Raw genomic sequence first — 21,168 nt, forward strand, 5'->3', positions numbered from 1 at the left:
TTTCTAAAATGGGGTAATTTGTGGGGTTCCTATACTGTCCTGGCATTTTAGGGGCCCTAAACCGTGAGGAGTAGTCTTGAAACGAAATTTCTCAAAATGACCTGTGAAATCCTAAAGGTACTCATTGGACTTTGGGCCCCTTAGCGCAGTTAGGGTGCAAAAAAGTGCCACACATGTGGTATCGCCGTACTCAGGAGAAGTAGTATAATGTGTTTTGGGGTGTATTTTTCCACATACCCATGCTGAGTGGGAGAAATATCTCTATAAATAGACAATTGTGTGTAAAAAAAATAAAAAAATTGTCATTTACGGAGATATTTCTCCCACCCAGCATGTGTATGTGTAAAAATACACCCCAAAACACATTATACTACTTTTCCTGAGTACGGCAATACCACATGTGTGGCACTTTTTTGCGGCCTAACTGCGCTAAGGGGCCCAAAGTCCAATGAGCATCTTTAGGCTTTACAGGGGTGCTTACAATTAGGCACCCCCCAAATGCCAGGACAGTAAACACACCCCACAAATGACCCCATTCTGGAAAGTAGACACTTCAAGGTATTCAGAGAGGAGCATAGTGAGTCCGTGGCAGATTTCATTTTTTTTTGTCGCAAGTTAGAAGAAATGGAAACTTTTTTTTTTTTTTTTTTTTGTCACAAACTGTCATTTTCCGCTAACTTGTGACAAAAAATAAAATCTTCTATGAACTCACCATGCCTCTCACTGAATACTTTGGGATGTCTTCTTTCCAAAATGGGGTCATTTGGGGGGTATTTGTACTATCCTGGAATTTTAGCCCCTCATGAAACATGACAGGTGCGCAGAAAAGTCAGAGATGCTTGAAAATGGGAAAATTCACTTTTGGCACCATAGTTTGTAAACGCTATAACTTTTACCCAATCCAATAAATATACACTGAATGTTTTTTTTTTTATCAAAGACATGTAGCAGAATAACTTTCGCGCTCAAATGTATAGGAAATTTTACTTTATTTGAAAAATGTCAGCACAGAAAGTTAAAAAAGTCATTTTTTTGACAAAATTCATGTCTTTTTTGATGAATATAATAAAAAGTAAAACTCGCAGCAGCAATCAAATAGCATCAAAAGAAAGCTGTATTAGTGACAAGAAAAGGAGGTAAAATTCATTTAGGTGGTAGGTTTTATGACCGAGCAATAAACCGTGAAAGCTGCAGTGGTCTGAATGGAGAAAAAGGCTCTGGTCCTTAAGGGGCGAAAAGACTGTGGTCCCGAAGTGGTTAAACAATACCAGTTTCCTGGCAGCCATGCTGATCTATTTTGCTGTAGTAGAGTCTGAATAACACCAGAAACAAGCATGCAGCAAATCTTGTCATATCTGACAATACTGTCAGAAACACCTGATCTGCTGCATGCTTATTCAGGGTCTATGGCTAAAAGTATTACAGGCAGAGAATTAGCAGGATAGCCAGGAAACTGGTATTGCTTAAAAGGAAATAAATATGGCAGTCTCTGTATCCCTCTCACTTCAATTGTCCTTTAATACAACTTCAACACTGTTCTTTATGTGCAAATTACTTAAAATACCGGTAGTAATATATTTTGAAATGCACATATAAGTACCTTTTCTGTTTCAGAAATGTGGCTTTAAAATTTCAGTACTTATTTTTTTTAGTGCAATCTACAAGTTGTCTGCTGTTCCTGAAATAAAGCCATTCAGACTTTTCCTATAGTATTGGTAAAGTATTATTCCTACCATACACAATTGATATCTCCTGTGCTATAGTTCCTGCATTATAATATTTTTTCCTGTCTCTGGCAGGGTCACTGAGTGCACTAATGGCAAGTTCAGTAATTATGCTGAGCTGGACACATAACGATTTAGAAAACATTAAAATGTTTCACACTTTTGATAAATGAACTGTTACTTAATACAATTAACGTTAACCACAACCTTTGATGAGAAAAAAAAATGTTTGTACAGGTTAGTTCTGCACATTACTGGGATCGACCACTGGCAATCCAGCGCAGGAGACTTGGGCGCAGCCGGCACCACCATAGACCGTAATAGGAATTACAGCTATAGCGGCGCTCACTGAGTAACTTCAGCACCTTTAGAAAATGGAATTTCTGGAAGCCAAATTATTTCATTCCCCACTATCCACGTCGACCTAGAGAGGGAATAATATTTAACGTTTCCAGGAACTTGTGCAGCAGCAGGATAAGCCATACCGGCTGTATCCTGCGCCCAAGTCTCCGGGCGGCGAGTTCTCTTGTACGCACTAGGATACTAACAGACAATCCAGGGTCTTAGGCTTTGTTCATATCTGAAATCGAAATCGCTGACAGCAGCGATTTTAATTTTTGTGTGTGTCCCTTCCCCTTCCCGGCGCTTATCTAGGCACGGTGATTTTGTATAAAGCGCTTTTGTAAGCGCTATTGCAGAGCGATTCTGTTTTTTCACTTCCTGACATAAGTCAGGAAGTGAACTCTTGTACCGGAAATGAATAAATACAGTGAGCCTGATTCACAAAGCTTTTCTGTTATCTCCCCTTACTTATTAACTCACAATATACCGTATCTTTCCTTAACTACCCTGGCGTTCTATTAAATGCTTACAACAATTTCTTCTCCAGTGCACAAATCATTGTCTGATATATTAGCAAAAACCCCACAATTGTGAAGGAAGGCAGGCCCAACTACCAATTGCAGACCGAACAAAAACCCATGGACCGCCACTCACTTGCTATATATTACTTTATTCTAACTTTATTCTAACGCTCCTAGAACCGACCATACACATTCATACCACAATCATCTCCAATGGATTGGCCAATCCTATCTTCATGTAACAAGATTGAGGCAAATGCACTTCACAGAAAGTTCCACAAGGCAGTCTCTAGTACACCTCTTCATGAAGGGTGCACTTTAAAGGTCGGTTCTAGGAGCGCTCCTATGTGTGTCCAGTGCGGGATTGGGATTTTAAAGAGACACTGAAGCGAAAAAAAAATATATGATATAGTGAATTGGTTGTGTACTATGTATAATTACTAGAAGATTAGCAGCAAAGAAAATATTCTCATATTTTTATTTTCAGGTATATAGTGTTTTTTCTAACATTGCATCATTCTATAATATGTGTAGATTACACAATACTCAGCATTCAAAATGATTCTTTCAGAGCAGTCTGTGAACTAATGACCTCTCCTCTGGCAGAGAAAAAGTAAATATTTCAATAACAGTTGAGATAATAAAAGTCAGAAAACAGCCCTCTCCACGACTTTGAAAGTCGTAGAGCTTAATGGCTTGTTTGCATAGAGATAACAACTGGAGTTTCTTAACTCTTCCTGTACTGGAAACAATTAGACTGATATATCTGATCTTAATGTTTTATTTCTTAGCACTACACATACAAATCATTATATCATAATTTTTTTTCGCTTCAGTGTCTCTTTAATGGGTGGGGGTTTAGAGGGGTATTAGCTGCTGATTTTACACATTTTTGATATAATAAAGTAATATATAGCAAGTGAGTGGTGGTCCATGGGTTTTTGTTCGTTCTATTAAATGGCGGTGGCGCAGCAGTATTTTTTTTTTTTTATTAAATCATGTAGCTAGCCTAGCGCTAGCTACATGATTCCCCCCTCACTGCAGCATCCCTCCCACCCCTCCGATCCCGGCCGGCGCGTATGCCCATAAGGAAATCCCGTTCTGAACAGGATTTCCTTTAGGGCTTCCCCTGTCGCCATGGCGACGATCGTGTTGACGTCATCGACGTTGTGACGTCATCGGGAGTCCCGAACCACCCCTCAGTGCTGCCTGGCACTGAATGGCCAGGCTGCACACGGGGTCTCGGGGGGCCTGTAACGCGGTGGGTAGCGGCGCATCAGTGGGTAGCGGCGCATCAGCGGGTAGCGGCGCTGATCATCCTAAACACGCTGGTAAAATCGCTATACAAGCATTTTTTCAAGCACTTTGCAATTTCCTTATACCTTCCATTGAGGCAAATCGCCTCAAAAATGGTACTGGCAGCGCTTTGCTGAGCAAATCGGAAACAAACCGCTCAGATGTAAACACTCTCATAGGGAATCATTGCACAAGCGCTTTTAGTGCGATTTTGAAAATCGTCGGAGCTTAAAATATGGCGAAAAAGCCCTAATTGTGAACAAGCCCTAACTTTTGTTTTATTTGTGTTCACTTGCAGTTACGAGAAATCCAGTCTGTGCAAAAAAGGGGATTTTAAGGCTCCTTATACACTGTGCCGTTTAGGCCCGGTTCACATTGGCGGTCGCCGTCCGGAATCGCCGTGCCGGAGTCGGACCGCATGCGGAACGGACGGAACAGACGCACGGCACAGCAATGAAAGTCTATGCGTCCGTTCACATGCGTCCGTTCCGTCCGGGCCGGACCGGATCCGGACTCTGGCGTAAGATCCAAAATGCGCTATTTTTTGGTCCGGCTCCTCCAGCAGACGTATCCGGAGCGGAGCCGGACTGTTGCATCACAAACCAATGAGAACCGGAGAGCGCACAACACACTGGCTGTAAAAAACGGACGCTCCACCCCACCTCCCATGCTTCCTCCATGCTACAGCGGCCATCCTGGACGGGGACACATGGGCCCAGCGCCCACAGAGTGGAGCAGCAGCGACCTCACGCTGGAGCTCCCCGGCAGCAACATGTCCGATACATCTGATAACGAGGAGGTGAGGCCCTACAACGACCCCAGAGCTTCTGCCGACCTCCCAGACCCCAGGTATTATTATACAGCTTGCTATCTCAAACGGATCCGGACCGCAACCGTGTTCATACCGCACGGAAAACGGATGCAAACGGACCGGATCCGGACCTGATCCGGATAGGAACCGTACGGATTAGGTCCGGTCCGGATCCGGTGCGGTCCGGACATCCGTTCCGGTTTTTACAAAACCGCAAGTGTGAACGGGGCCTAAGGCTCCTTATACACTGTGCCGAATCCATTGTAGTGAGATAATTTTTCAGTCACACTGCAACGGTGCTGAAAGATTACATCGCACCTTGACCACTGGGCCACTGTATTGCAGACCGTGAATTCTTCACCAAAACTCTTTTGCAAATTGCATTTAAGTCAATCGTGCTGACTTTAGCGGTCAATAGCATAGCTAATTACCACCAGGAAACCCTGGGGAAAATTGCAATGCTTTTCCCTGGGATCTCTGTACAACTACTGTACTGCTGTGTAAGGATCTCTGGCAAATATACCTAATATCTGAATTAAAAATAAATAAATAAAAATGAGGTGGGATTCCCCCCCATGCTTCTTTAACCACTTCAGCCTACAGTGTCGTTTCACCTTATGCATCCGAGCAACGTTCACCTCCCATTCATTCGTTAATAACTTTATCACTACTTATCACAATTAATTGATCTATGTCTTGTTTTTTCTGCCACCAATTAGACTTTCTTTGGGTGGTACATTTTGCTAAGAATTATTTTTTTCTAAAGGCATTTTAACCAGAATATTAAGAAAAACATGGAAAGAAATCATTATTTCTCAGTTTTCAGCCATTATAGCTTTAAAATACTACATGCTGCCCTAATTAAAACCCACGTATTTTATTTGCCCATTTGTCCCGGTTATTACACCATTTAAATTATGTCACTATCACAATGTATGGCGCCAATATTTTATTTGGAAATAAAGGTGCATTTTTACAATTTGCGTCAATTTTTCAATTTGCGTCCATCACTACTTACAAGCTTATCATTTATGAGCTTGTAAATACATCTACATTTTTTTTTAAATAAAGTATATACAATAAATTAAAAAATGAAATTTATTGTATATACTTTATTTAAAAAAAAAAATATGTAGATGTAGTTTTACTATTTGGCCACAGTGAGTTTTTGATTTTCCGTCCTGCAAGCAAGAGATCTCGCTTACAGGAACAGAAGGGGTGTCGTGGGACATAGAAAAATCACGGCTTTCCAAAGAAAGCCGTCGTTTTTTCTTAGGGGAACACAGATCAATGAATGGGATCTGTATTCCCATTCATTGATCTCGGGGCAGCGAAAGGCGGCAGGAGCGCGAGCCGCCCCGCAGCAGCTGTGCAGTCTATCTGGATGGATATATCCATCCAGATAGACCGAAGTGGTTAAAGTGAACCTGAAGTGAAAATAAAGTTATGATATAATGAATTGAATGTGTAGTATGGATGATAAATAGAACATTAGCAGTATAGAAAAGAGTCTCATATTTTCATTTTCAGTTATTTTGCTCTATTTTAAGATTGCATCAGACTGTCACTGCTGTAGTTTAGAATCCACACTCTGCCTTTTAACATGAAAAAGATACAGAATTAATGACCCTTTGAACTTTCCTGTAGTGAAACCTTATTATGTCCCTGATCCAAAATACAGATATTAGCCTTTTCGCTTCTATTCTCTTTTAGGAAACCACACTGAGTTTGACAGCTCTTTTTGCATAGAAAACTCAAGGTTTGTTTTTTTTTTGCATAAAAAAGTTACATGCAATTATGTTTGCATGTTTGTGGAATGCACAAAAGTTTTTTTCTCCCATAAATAGCAAAAACAATTAATGGACCAAAGTATGAAACACAATTATATAATATTATACTATTGTGAATCCTAACCTAAACCCAAATCAAAAAACACCAAACCTTACCCATCCCTAACCCAATCCTATTCCTGCTGATCATCATCACTCCGTCATATACCACAAAAAGCAGAAATCTGACTTCTGCCACTGTCAACCTAGCCCTAAAAACACATCTGGGACCAGTTAACTAGAACACATAATGTTACCACAGTGCTGTTCGGTCTGAAAGAACCTTGGGAAGATGGGTCCAGGGTCCCTGTTGGTACGTTTACACAATGTGCATTGGATAACATGTGTGTTGTAACACACATAACGTCTCTGATACTAGGCATATAAAAATTAAATATACATAGCATGATTAATTGCTACGGTGCGTGCATGTTTTCACACATCATCCAGAACTATTGGAGTGTGTTGGATAACACAATCCATTAAAATGCAAAGATGATACAATAGATGATACAATTGTATGGGGGCAGACACATGCGGTAATGCATTGCATAGTTTGAAAGCCCCCAACAGCTATGGAAAGTCAATGAAAACTCACGTTTACTTAAAATTACTTTTTTAAAATGATACCAATATATCTCAGCCAACTTTCATCTGAAATGGCAGGCACTAGAGTGGTTCAAAATATGACTTCTTGCTACATTGCTAGAAAACTATAAGCATGCATAGAACTGTTTTGTATACCACTGATGGCTGCAAATTCATTTACTATCATTTTATTTTTCTCTTGAAAATAACAATGTTTGCTTTGTTTTTCACATTTCACCAAGTACAATATAGTACAGTAAGTATAGTATAGTATAGTAAGTAAAATAGGCTTATCTGGAGTCAACCTGTCACATCTAATCTCTAGCTATCTCTAGCTATCAAATCACTATTAATAACAACAGTACAAGGTTACACTGGTGTATTACAACTAAAGGTTGCAAACTGGACAAAGTGCAGAAGCAACAGAAAACAATCTCCACTTACTGAATGCATCGTTGTGTTTGCCAATAGACCTATAACTAATATCCATAAAATTATGCCAATTAAAACTTTATATAGAGCATTGCTTTCTTATCACTCTTTGGCACACCGTTTTCGTTAAGTGAATAAGTCTGGCTCTCATTGTTCTGCCATAGTGACACACCTGTTTTCCTGATTGCTGCACTGTAAACCTGACAGATCACTCTTACAAAGCATACCGTTTCTTTTTAGTGTTTCATCAGAATTTCCATAGTATTATGCATATCAAGGTACTTTTAGATCTCTCTATTATCATGGGTTATTAAAGTTAATTTACATTCAAAACAAGAAAGGTTCTGAATGTAGACATTGACTTAATAGAGATGCCGTGTACAATATGGATGTACACAGAGCAAACACGTGATGTGTTAGCATGATGCAGAAGCTATTGCAAGCACTGATAATTCTTGGCAGGGATGGTTTGGCCAAAGAGATCAGGGTCTTGGGTAGCTGCCCAAGGGGCGGGCTTGGCATAGAAGAGTAGTTGCTGCATACAGAAGTGGAGGCTGTAAATGTGGAGTCATATAAAAATGAGGGGAGCTGCTGCTCAAAGGATGTTTTAAATTGAAGAGTGGGCTGCTTGTGGAAGAGGCTGCATGGAAGAGGAGCCACAAGAAAGTTGTCCGAGGGGTAACAAAAGTATAAATCTAGCCTTGATTCTGGGACATGTTTATGAACCAGACTGAGAGCGACACACAGAACAGGCACCAAAATCAAGCAAACAAACACAGACAAAGACTCCAGATCCCTCCCAACGGCAGCAACAATTCTAGTTTTGAAATGCCATTAAAAGCACAGGACTCAGTTCCATGAAATAGCAATTTCAAATGTGTGGCACAGTTAGTGTTGGGCGAACACCTAGATGTTCGAGTTCGCGAACGTTCGCCGAACATCGCCGCGATGTTCGGGTGTTCGCGCCGAACTCCGAACATAATGGAAGTCAATGGGGACCCGAACTTTCGTGCTTTGTAAAGCTTCCTTACATGCTACATACCCCAAATTTGCAGGGTATGTGCACCTTGGGAGTGGGTACAAGAGGAAAAAAAATATTTGAAAAAGAGCTTATAGTTTTTGAGAAAATTGATTGTAAAGTTTCAAAGGAAAAACTGTCTTTTAAATGTGGAAAATGTCATGTTTCTTTGCACAGGTAACATGCTTTTTGTCGCCATGTAGTCATAAATGTAATACAGAGAAGAGGTTCCAGGAAAAGGGACCGGTAACGCTAACCCAGCACAAGCAGCATAACACGTGATGGAATAGGAGGAGGCGCAGGAGGAGAAGGCCACGCTTTTTGAGACACAACATCCCAGGCCTTGCATGAGGACAAATAGCGTGTGGATATAGCAATGCTTTTTGCCGCCATGCAGTCATAAATGTAATAAAGATGAGAGGTTCAATAAACAGGGACCGGCAACGCTAACCCAGCAGCAGCAGCAGCACACGTGATGGAACAGGAGGAGGCGCAGGAGGAGAAGGCCACGCTTTCAGGCGCAACTCAGGCCTTGCATGAGGACAAGAAGCGTGCGGATAGCATGCTTTGTACCGCCATGCAGTCATAAATGTAATAAAGATAAGAGGTTCAATAAACAGGGACCGGGCGGCAACGCTAACCCAGCAGCAGCAGACGTGATGGAACAGGAGGAGGTGCAGGAGGAGAAGGCCACGCTTTCAGGCGCAACTCAGGCCTTGCATGAGGACAAAAAAATGCGGGCGCAAAGCAATGCAATGAGTAGTTTTCAGGACACAATGGGCTATTCGGAGGAGCTATTAACACCCCCACAATCTTCTACCTGTGAAAGGTCAATGGAACAGCCACAAATGTTGTGCCCGGATTCACAACCTTTTTCTGTGGAAAATGCACCTCGCACTGAAATGCAAGGCGAGGCCGAGGATACAATAATACAATACAATACAATAACATTTCTATAGCGCTTTTCTCCCATAGGACTCAAAGCGCTTAGGCTCTCTCAGATTCAGTAATTAGTAGGATGAAGTATTCACACAACAATAGTTATATTTCTGCAAATGCCAAACTGAACAGGTGGGTTTTCAGTCTGGATTTAAACACATCCAGGGATGGAGCTGTCCTGATCTGTTGAGGTAAGGAGTTCCAAAACGTAGGGGCAGCATGACAGAAGGCTCTGGGACCAAAAGTTTCCAAGTGGACTCTGGGTATGACTAGATTATTAGAACCTGTTGATCTGAGAATGCGGGGATTGCTACGCAGCTGCAACATATCTTTCATGTATCCAGGGCCTAAATTATTCAGGGATTTAAATGTCAGTAGGCCGATCTTGAATAGGACCCTCCATTCTATAGGTAGCCAGTGAAGGGAGTGCAGGACTGGCGTTATGTGGCAGTGACGGGGTTGGTTGGTTAGCAGTCTGGCAGCAGTATTCTGTATCAGCTGTAGTCGGTACAAGACCTTTTTTGGAAGGCCAGTGTAGAGAGCATTGCAGTAGTCCAGTCGAGATGTGATGAAGGCGTGGACTAAGGTTGGCAGATCTTCTGGGGGTATGAGGTGCTTGATTTTTGCAATGTTCTTCAGGTGAAAATAGGATGATTTCACCACAGCAGAGATTTGAGGATGAACATGACGTCAACAACTCAACATGACGCAAAATGGGGGCGGAACAGAAAGCTGCTTTCAATGTTTTGAAGGCCTTAATTGCCTCCGGTGGCCAGTTAGATGCATCATTCATCACACCCAAATCCCAGAGCAATGTGTGCAGGAATTTGAATCGCAGGAGGTGTACCGAGATCATCTGGACAAGTGACCAAGTGACAAGTGACCAAGTGACAAGTGACAAAGTGAAAAGTGACAAAGTGACCAGTGACAAAGTGACAAAGTGACTGACAAAGTGACAAAATGACAAAGTGACAAAGTGACAAAGTGACAAAGTGACCAGTGACAAAGTGACAAGTAAGAGGTTGTTCTGGGGAGCTCTACTCCACTGCACACAGTCACATATGAGGAGAGGTCTCGTCGGGACTGCTGATCCTCCTCAGCTTGCTCAAAGCCTTGAGGGTTCCTGAAGATCCTCTGCTTGGAGTTCGCCGGGGTTCAGCTTGGTGTTGGGGTCGGCGGCGTCCTCCTCAGTCCTCACTCCAACGTGGCAGATCTTCTGTTGAAGGAAAAAAAAAACATTTTTAAAAGTCCAGTACCGCTTCTGAAGGACTCACCAAGAGATGCAGGAGCGCTTCAATCTAGCGCACCATCGCTCGCTGGGTGATGTCCCTCCCTACGCGCTGGAATTATACGCTGCACATGCTAGCACGCTTTTGCGCAGTGCCGAGGCGCATTCCAGCAGCTAGCTACCAAGCTTCTGTGGATCTGATTGGGCCACCGTGTTGGATCTCTGCCAAGTCCTCCAAAATTTTGAGCAATCCACGTTGCTTGTGACTGAGCAGTGACAACTCTACAGTCAGCATTACAATACCACTGCTGTGTTTACTGAAGAAATCAATGTTGAAGATGGAAACCGCTGATGCAAGTGGGGGAATCTGAAGATGAAAACGATCAGCGTGATGATACCAACATCAGGCAACCTGCCTCAGGAAACGCTGGTCCCAGCTATGACAAAGAACAGGACGAGGAACAGCTGGAGTTGGAGCAGGAATTGGATGCCCCCACTGCCGAGGGACAAAGCGGTGCACGTTGGACTTCCACAATTTAGCGGGAATGGACAGCAGAAGAGGAAGAAAGTGATGCTGGTGACGAATATGGTGCATCACAACAATCACAACGCTCACAAGAACATGAAGACAGAGGAGTCTGGCAGGATTCTCTGGCACACATGGCTCAATTCATGCTAGACTGCATTGAACGCGGCCCGCGCATTATTCACTATTCATTATTATTCATTATTCTGGACAACACCAATTACTGGGTTTATACCCAGTTTATACAAACACAATGTTAAAAAACTGATTGAAGAAAGTGTCAGACAGGTCAAAAATGGAACAATTCCAGCAGGCCCTTGAGGATGGAGACTTTAGAGAGGAGATTGACATCCTCCTCCTTCTCTAGCCAGTTGTACGCCGACAGACTGACTTCAGCAAACCCAGGAGGACCAGGAGGGCAGCAAAGAACACAAGCTGCTGCTAGTGCCCAAAAGGGAATGGTATTGGCAGTGTCCTTGGAGTGGGAACATTTTCTGACACCCATGCAGCAGCCCACAGAACAGCAATCGGGCAGTTCCGCGTCCTCCAACACCAATCGCCTGGAGAAGATGGTCAAGGACTACATGTCAGATGGCGTAGCTGTGTTGAACAATCCATCTGCAGACAGACGGTGAGTGTGACAGCACAGAAGGACCATGGCAACTCACTCATAGTACCACAGTTTGATAGTGCTGCCCAAAAAGTTATATGGATCCGTGGACCCGGGCAGTACTGGGAAGTGGGAACGCAGATTTTAGTACCTAAACACACGATACAACATGTTTTCCGGGGTCGGACTCTGAGGCACATACAGATGGTCCCGATCATCATCCTCATCATACAACTCTTCTCCTGAGTCTGACCCACCCACTACCTCTGCCACCCCAACATCCCCAGACACAGACCCCTCATCGTCCTCAACATTAACTTGGGATGCTGGCCTGAGCCCGACCTCCTCCTCCACATCAGGCCCCATCATCTCCTCAATGGCAGCCCTCAATAATCGCTCTGGCGCCGGACCGATGGACACAACGTTCTCCTCCGGGCAGGGCTGCTGCTGACCACTGGCTGCTGGGGTGGATGTTATAGCTTGCGTGGGGCGTTGGCTGTTGCTGTTGTTGGGAGTGCTGCTCACAGCGGAGGTCTCTGAGGAACTCATGGTGAGCTCATATAGTGGTTGACGTTGAGTGGAGTATTACTGATCCCAGCAATATACACACTGACTGGCAGAGTACGCAATGCTATATAGTGGTTGACGGTGAGTGAAGTACTACAGATCCCAGCAATATACACAGTGACTGGCAGTACAATGGTATGGGTGGGTGAGCAGAGTACTACAGATCCCAGCAATGCTATATAGTAATGGGTGACTGAGTGAGCGTCAGTGTACTACTGTTCCCAGCAGACACAGAGTGGCAGTAAACACAATGCTATATAGTGTGGCTGAGCGAGGTACACAGAGTGGCAGTAAACAGAATGCTATATAGTGTGGCTGAGCGAGGTACACAGAGTGGCAGTAAACAGAATGCTATATAGTGTGGCTGAGCGAGCGGTGTACTACTATTCCCAGCAGACACAGAGTGGCAGTAAACAGAATGCTATATTGTGTGGCTGAGCGAGGTACACAGAGTGGCAGTAAACACAATGCTATATAGTGTGGCTGAGCGAGCAGTGTACTACTATTCCCAGCAGACACAGAACAGTAAACAGAATGCTATACAGTGTGGCTGAGCGAGGTACACAGAGTGGCAGTAAACAGAATGCTATATAGTGTGGCTGAGCGAGCGGTGTACTACTATTCCCAGCAGACACAGAGTGGCAGTAAACAGAATGCTATATAGTGTGGCTGAGCGAGGTACACAGAGTGGCAGTAAACAGAATGCTATATAGTGTGGCTGAGCGAGTGGTGTACTACTATTCCCAGCAGCGACACAATGACTGGGGGGACCCTGGCTAGCGTGGCTGGAGCGTGAACTACCCTGCCTGCCTACCCAAAGCTAAACCCACAGACAAATGGCGGAGATATGACGTGGTTCGGGTATTTATTTACCCGAACCACGTGACAGTTCGGCCAATCAGAGCGCGTTCGGGTCCGAACCACGTGACCCGTTCGGCCAATCACAGCGCTAGCCGAACGTTCGGGGAACGTTCGGCCATGCGCTCTTAGTTCGGCCATTTGGCCGAACGGTTTGGCCGAACACCATCAGGTGTTCGGCCGAACTCGAACATCACCCGAACAGGGTGATGTTCTGCAGAACCCGAACAGTGGCGAACACTGTTCGCCCAACACTAGGCACAGTGCACACCAAAAACCTCTAGCGGATCTGCAAAGCACTAGAGGTTTTTGAAGCAGATTTCAAAGCGATTCTGGGCATGTTTTCTAAACATGCCTAGCGTTTTTATTTGAGCGTTTTTGTGTAGCAGATTACAAATATTGTTACATTAAAAGCTGTTACTGAACAGCTTCTGTAACAAAAACACCTGGAAAACCGCTCTGATCTAGCGTTTTTCAGAGCGGTTTTCCACTTTGCTATACTTTAACATTGAGGTAGAAACGTCTCAGAAATCTGATTGCGTTTGTGAAAAAAACGAGCCGCTCTGGTGTGCACCAGCCCATTCACTTTCATTAGCCAAGCAGTTTTCCTCCTGCAAGCGTTTTAAAAAACACTCCAGAACCGCTTTGGTGTGCACCAGCCCTGTAATATGTCAACAGCACTGCACCACTACAAAAATCAATTTGGTTACAAGGGAGAGAGAATCTGATTACATTGTTTTTTCCTGTGGGTATTTAATAGAGGATGCCCACTGAGTTGATAACAGGCTGGCAGTGAATGATTTCTTAACATCCTTATATTTACATAACCTTTCAGTCCTACTGCATCAAATAACTCTCACTCTTTAACTGACACACAAAGGCCCTGAATTTCTTAACATGAATTATTCATTCTTATCTTTTTTTTTCACCTTATCTATAAAATACTTTTTATAAGGTTAAAAAAGGAGAACACAAGTAAGTGGTACCTGTTTAAATTATTTTGAAAGTTACTTGGTATGCTGAAAAGCATTCACAAGTTAAAAAAGTATTTTTTACAAACCTTTATGAAAATTCTGTGCAACAGGACCAAAAATGTATAATGGCAACTCACTGACAACAATAAACCCACAATCAATTCGGTACAAGTAGAAAAAGAGAGGCAGTGCCCCAAAATTCTGAAAAAAAAAAAAAGCTAAAAGCAGTTTAAAATATTATATGGCTTACTTCAATGAAGGACAATAACACAGGAAAAAAAATTATTGTACACTTAAAACAGTGCGTTTCACAGGTGTATCCCGCTTATTTTCATGTATTATTGTCCTTCATAAATTGCTTTCATATATTTGGTCCACCCCTCCTGTTTGCTGTTATGTTCCCCTCCCAAGGGTTTCCCTTGAATGTCCCCCATGCATATCCAGGTTTCTTGTTTTTTTGGAGAGCGACCATCTTGATCTTAGAAGATACCACAACTCCTAGTGGAGACAAGTTTTCTGCCTGCACACATACCATTGTTGCTAGGTTAGCAAACTGGGTTTGTGAGTATCTCTCTTTCTAATATGATCTTGTTTCTGCACCATGCCTACTACACTATATTGGCACTCTCATTTTCCATCTGTGTTTTTTATTTTGGAAGCTTACCCTCCTGCACCTAACAATTCATTACAAGAGCAGCAGACAATTTTAAATGTATTCCCTTAGAGGGGCACTATGGCGAAAAATTTTAAAATGTAAAATATGTGCAAACATATACAAATAAGAAGTATGTTTTTTTCCAGAGTAAAATGAGCCATAAATTACTTTTCTCCTATGTTGCTGTCACTTACATTAGGTAGTAGAAATCTGACAGAAGCGACGGGTTTTGGACTAGTTCATCTATTCAAGGAGGGATTCTCAGGGATTTATTTATTTTCAAAAGCACTTAGTGAATGGCAGTTGCTCTGTCCAACTGCCAAAAAACTGTGCAGTGAGCAGGGAAACTGGCCAGCATCATTGTTTAAATCCTTTTTAGGGAATATCTTTATAAAGAATAAAAGCTTTGCTAAGAATCCCCTATGGACTAGTTCAAATCCTGTCGCTCCTGTCAGATTTCTACTACCTACTGTAAGTGACAGCAACATAGGAGAAAAGTAATTTATGGCTCATTTTACTCTGGAAAAAATGTACTTCTTATTTGTCTATGTTTGCACATATTTTAAATTTTAAAATTTTTCGCCATAGTGCCCCTTTTAGGTATTCAGCTGTTACTACCTATAAGCCCATTGTTCATATTCCACCTGCACCTAAATGGGCAGACTTTTGATATTAACTGTCTCTTAACCACTTTACCCCCGCCCGTACGGATTTCTCCGTCCCTTTTTCCATCCTTGAACCCCCAGGGACGGAGAAATCCATACTTTGCGCACTCCCGCCGCTGCCAGCGCTCCCGCTCGTAAACACGCCGCCCGCCGCTAGTAAAAATGCCGCCGCCCGCTCGCCCAGAGATCAACGAACGGGAAAATCCATTCCCGTTCGTTGACCTAAGCCCCGCAATGATCCGCTGCCGCTCGGCTGAGCAGCGCGATCATTGTGAGCAATAACAAAGTCCCAGCCTCTTTCTACTTCCTGCAAGCGTCCGGAAGGTCGCATGAAACAAAAAGTTACTGTTGCCATCTTGTGGCCAAATAGTAAAACTACACCCTAACCATTTTTTACACACAAATAAACTAGTTTTACACAAAAAATTAACTCCTTACCTCCCACACTCCCCAATTTTTTTTTTTGTAATTAAAAAAAAAAATTTACACACTCCCCAATTTTTTTTATTGTAATTAAAAAAAAAAAAAATTTACAATTTAAAAAAAATACATAAATAGTTACCTTAGGGACTAAACTTTTTAAATATTTATGTCAAGAGGGTATAACACTGTTTCTTTATAAACTATGGGCTTGTAATTAAGGATGGACGCAAAACTGAAAAAAATGCACCTTTATTTCCAATTAAAATATTGGCGGCAAACATTGTGATAAGGACATAATTTAAACGGTTTTATAACCGGGATAAATAGGCATATACATTTAATGGGTTTTAACCACTTGAGGACCCACCCTTTACCCCCCCTTAAGGACCAGCGCTGTTATTTGTGATCTGTGCTGGGTGGGCTCTACAGCCCCCAGCACAGATCAGGGTGCATCCAGAGCGATCAGATCGCCCCCCTTTTTCCCCCACTATGGGGATGATGTGCTGGGGGGGTCTGATCGCTCCTGCCTGCCGGTGTTGCGGGGGGGGGGCACCTCAAAGCCCCCCTCCGCGGCGAAATCCCCCCCCCCTCCCTCTCCTACCTGGCCCCCCTGGTGTTCCGGGCTGCACAGGACGCTATCCGTCCTGTGCAGCCAGTGACAGGACGTCCCCTGTCACATGGCGGCGATCCCCGGCCGCTGATTGGCCGGGGATCGCCGATCTGCCTTACGGCGCTGCTGCGCAGCAGCGCCGTACAATGTAAACAAAGCGGATTATTTCCGCTTGTGTTTACATTTAGCCTGCGAGCCGCCATCGGCGACCCGCAGGCTATTCACGGAGCCCCCCGTCGTGAATTGACAGGAAGCAGCCGCTCACGCGAGCGGCTGCTTCCTGATTAATCAGCCTGCAGCTGGCGACGCAATACTGCGTCGCTGGTCCTGCAGCTGCCACTTTGCCGACGCGCGGTATGAGTGCGCGGTCGGCAAGTGGTTAATTACAGTAGCATGCATTATTTAAAAACTATAAAGGCTGAAAACTGAAAAATAATAAATTTTTCCCACATTTTTTCCTATTTTCCCATTAAAACACATTTAGAATAAAATTATTCTTGGCACAATGTCCCACCTAAAGAAAGCCTAATTGGTGGCGAAAAAAACAAGATATAGTTCATTTCATTCCGATAAGTAATGATAAAATTATAGACGAATGAATGGAAGGAGCGATGAAAGGTGAAAATTGCTCTGGTGGTTAGGGGGTAAAACCCCTCAGTTGGGAAGTGGTTAAATGCCACAAATTATTTTTTAATCAAAAATGATGATTTTTTTTAATTCAAATAATGGTATTTACAATACCAAATACATGGCTATTATTTTTCTTGACTAAATGATCATATGCAGAAGAAAGATAAATAAAGAAAATGTAAAAAAAAAATAAAAAAATAAGTAGAACAAAAATCTAAAAGAAAACTTAAATGAGTACATTGTGTTATTCTTAACTTGACTTAGCGCTGTAGCAGGGAATGAAGCTGCACTGCAACAATATCTTTAGAAGAAATGGCAGTGCCAGTGGATACAGGTTTAAATTTCAAGGGATCCCAAATGCTGTGTTGTGATACTATTTATGCAGGGTTGTAACAATTTAACTTTACTGATTGTTTTTATAACAGATTATCAATCTATGTGGAAATTATGAAATGCAGACACTTGGAATTAATAAAATGTACATTTTTGAAACACGTATAGCTCCTTTGACATCTTTTAGTAATATTTTTGTTGTTTTTTTGCATTTTGATCTTAATCATTTTTATCTACTTTCACTTTGGTGTACTATAATTATTCAATCATTACATGATTTAATAGCCCTATGTTTTATATATATATATATATATATATATATATATATATATATATATATATATATATATATATATATATATATATATATATACACATACAGTGGGTTGCAAAAGTATTCAGCCCCCTTGAAGTTTTCCACATTTTGTCACATTACTACCACAAACATGCATCAATTTTATTGGAATTCCACGTGAAATAGGTGTACATGTGAGAAGTGGATCGAAAATCATACATCATTCCAAACATTTTTTTACAAATAAATAACTGCAAAGTGTGGTGTGCGTAATTATTCGGCCCCCTGAGTCAATACTTTGTAAGACCACCTTTTGCTGCAATTACAGCTGCCAGTCTTTTAGGGTATGTCTCTACCAGCTTTGCACATCTAGAGACTGAAATCCTTGCCCATTCTTCTTTGCAAAACAGCTACAGCTCAGTCAGATTAGATGGACAGCGTTTGTGAACAGCAGTTTTCAGATCTTGCCACAGATTCTCGATTGGATTTAGATCTGGACTTTGACAGGGCCATTCTAACACATAGATATGTTTTGTTTTAAACCATTCCATTGTTGCCCTGGCTTTATGTTTAGGGTCATTGTCCTGCTGGAAGGTGAACCTCCGCCCCAGTCTCAAGTCTTTTGCAGTCTCCAAGAGGTTTTCTTTCAAGTTTGCCCTCTATTTGGCTCCATCCATCTTCCCATCAACTCTGACCAGCTTCCCTGTTCCTGCTGAAGAGATGCATGATGCTGCCACCACCATATTTGACAGTGGGGATGGTGTGTTCAAAGTGATATGCAGTGTTAGTTTTCTGCCACACATAGCGTTTTGCATTTTGGCCAAAAAGTTCCTCTTTGGTCTCATCTGACCAGAGCACCTTCTTCCACATGGTTGCTGTGTCCCCCACATGGCTTGTGGCAAACTGAAAACTGGACTTCTTATGCTTTCTGTTAACAATGCCTTTCTTCTTGCCACTCTTCCATAAAGGCCAACTTTGTACAGTGCATGACTAATAGTTGTCCTATGGACAGAGTCTCCCACCTGAGCTGTAGATCTCTGCAGCTCGTCCAGAGTCACCATGGGCCTCTTGACTGCATTTCTGATCAGTGCTCTCCTTGTTCGGCCTGTGAGTTTAGGTGGATGGCCTTGTCTTGGTAGGTTTACAGTTGTGCCATACTCCTTCCATTTCTGAATGATCGCTTGAACAGTGCTCCGTGGGATGTTCAAGGCTTTGGAAACCTTTTTGTAGCCTAAGCCTGCTTTAAATTTCTCAATAACTTGATCCCTGACCTGTCTTGGACCTGTCTTGTGTGTACTTTGGACTTCACCTGTCTTGTGTGTTCTTTGGACTTCACGGTGTTGTTGTTGCACGGTTGTTTAACCTCTTGAGGACCACATTGCTAAATCCCCCTAAAGACCAGTCCATTTTTACTGAAATGGGACACTGCAGCTTTAAGACCAAGCTGCAGGGCCGCACAACACACCACACAAGTGAGTCCCCCTTTTCTCCCCACCAACAGAGCTCTCTGTTGGTGGGGTCTGATCGCCCCCCAGTTGTTTATTTTTTTTTACAAATATTTATTGTCTTTTTTTAAAATAAATAAACGTTTTTCCCCCCACCATCCCTCCCTCCCCCTCACTGCTGATCACTCTCTTGTGCCTTAGGGGGACGGCTGTCCCCAGTACAGCGCTGCTGCAGATCGCAGCGTTGTACTTAGTAAAAAGACAGCAGATTCGCCATCTAACAGTCTCCCGAGCGGCGATTGCAAGCAGGAGATGAGTGATCTCCTGCAGTAGCCGGCCCTAGGACTTGACGCCTGTGGAGATATATTGAGGTGCTGATGATATTAAGGATAACAGGAACATATTTCCTTCATTTTTTGACTGTAACATATGGGATTGTCTGTTAGCCAGTCTTCCTGGAATTCCGTATAAAGTGTAAATTACCTATCATTGTCTGCTTCTAATGAGGAAACCCTTAATTAGACAGTTGCTGTGAAGCCTATACAGGTGGTCAGACCATGTTGTCTGAATAATGCCTCAGATGTGTATTGGGCTTGGGAGTAATTGGTCACCTGGCCAGAGTAAACTGAAGTCTGTCTAATGTAATTCTGTATGTAGATGTCCATTACCTCTGCCCCATTGTCCAGCAGGGGAAACTGTGTCTACTGCTAATTACCTGCCAATTGAGGAAGAATAGGCTGGTCGGCATGGCTTTTGAGTCTGGTGTCAGCCATTGGGACAAGGCAAGCCTGCTAGAGTCTTGGGGGCAGGGGGAAGCTGACACCTGAATGTTTGAAATGTATTTGACAGCCTACTGGAAATTATTGAAGAGGTGAAGTCCTTTTGATACCATTTTCTACCTGTGGAAATTGAATTATTGGTGGAGTTGAAAAGCCTCATTTAACAATCTCTTGATGTAAAGACATTGTAACCTGGGGAAATTGGGCTAAGGAAGTCTTTTGTTGGGTGTGTGGACTATAGTGGATGTTGGATCTCTGGAAATCCAATTATGACTGAGGATGTAATTAAATCCAGCTTCCCCCCCGTCCACACAGGCTTACAGCCTCGAGGCGAATATTTCATTATAAAAACCAGGGGACAGCTACCTCAAATTAGTTCTCTTCTGACGGTAGTGGCAGCCGGTCTCCTGGCCCAAGCTAGTGAACTCCTGGTCTAGCCAGACTGTGTCCGTCCACACCAAAGTCCACGATTCTTCTATCGGGATCCCTTTATTTTGGTAAGCAAAATCGCTTTGTGTGTTATCTTTGTACATTTTATCTTGTAACTATTTTTACTTGTTTTTTTTGTAATCTCTTTGTATATCTTCAGTTTTGCACTGTTCTATGTTTTTCTAGAATATTAAATTATTATTTAATAAGTTTGACTTCTGCCGTACTAAACTAACCCTCATAGCCTAGAAGAGACTGAAGTGTAACCGTGTATAAGTTCATGCCTAATTGTACGCTTGAGCAACACTACCGTAGAAAATTGTAATTGCATTGTGTGTGGGGGCGTTTGTCATACGTTGGCCTAAGCGCGCAGCTGACCCAACGTACGAACAACGCCAGTGCGAGTAGCTAACAGTATCGTTCGGAACGACTGTTAGTGGGTCTTTGCTTCACGACAGTGTAAGATTGCAACTGTGTGTGTGTGTGGGTGCGTGGCGTTCCCGTATTTGGCCTAAGCGCAAAGCTGACCCAAATACGAAAACGCGGAGTGCGCGCTGAGGACTCGACAGCAGAGTGGAAGTGTCTAGCAACGCTAGTGGTGGCAGTGAGAGGTGTTTTGAGGGGTTCCAGCCTTGTTTGTA

The 21,168-nt window shown here is 42.9% G+C and overlaps 1 protein-coding gene across 1 annotated transcript in view; it reads left to right on the forward strand.

Moving 5' to 3' along the window:
• CA4 (carbonic anhydrase 4) overlaps positions 1-21,168 on the forward strand; it is a 141,834-nt gene that overhangs the window by 27,126 nt on the left and 93,540 nt on the right. The window lies entirely within an intron of this gene.

Source organism: Hyperolius riggenbachi, chromosome 2 (genome assembly GCF_040937935.1).
Source record: "Hyperolius riggenbachi isolate aHypRig1 chromosome 2, aHypRig1.pri, whole genome shotgun sequence".
Lineage (NCBI taxonomy): Eukaryota > Metazoa > Chordata > Amphibia > Anura > Hyperoliidae > Hyperolius > Hyperolius riggenbachi.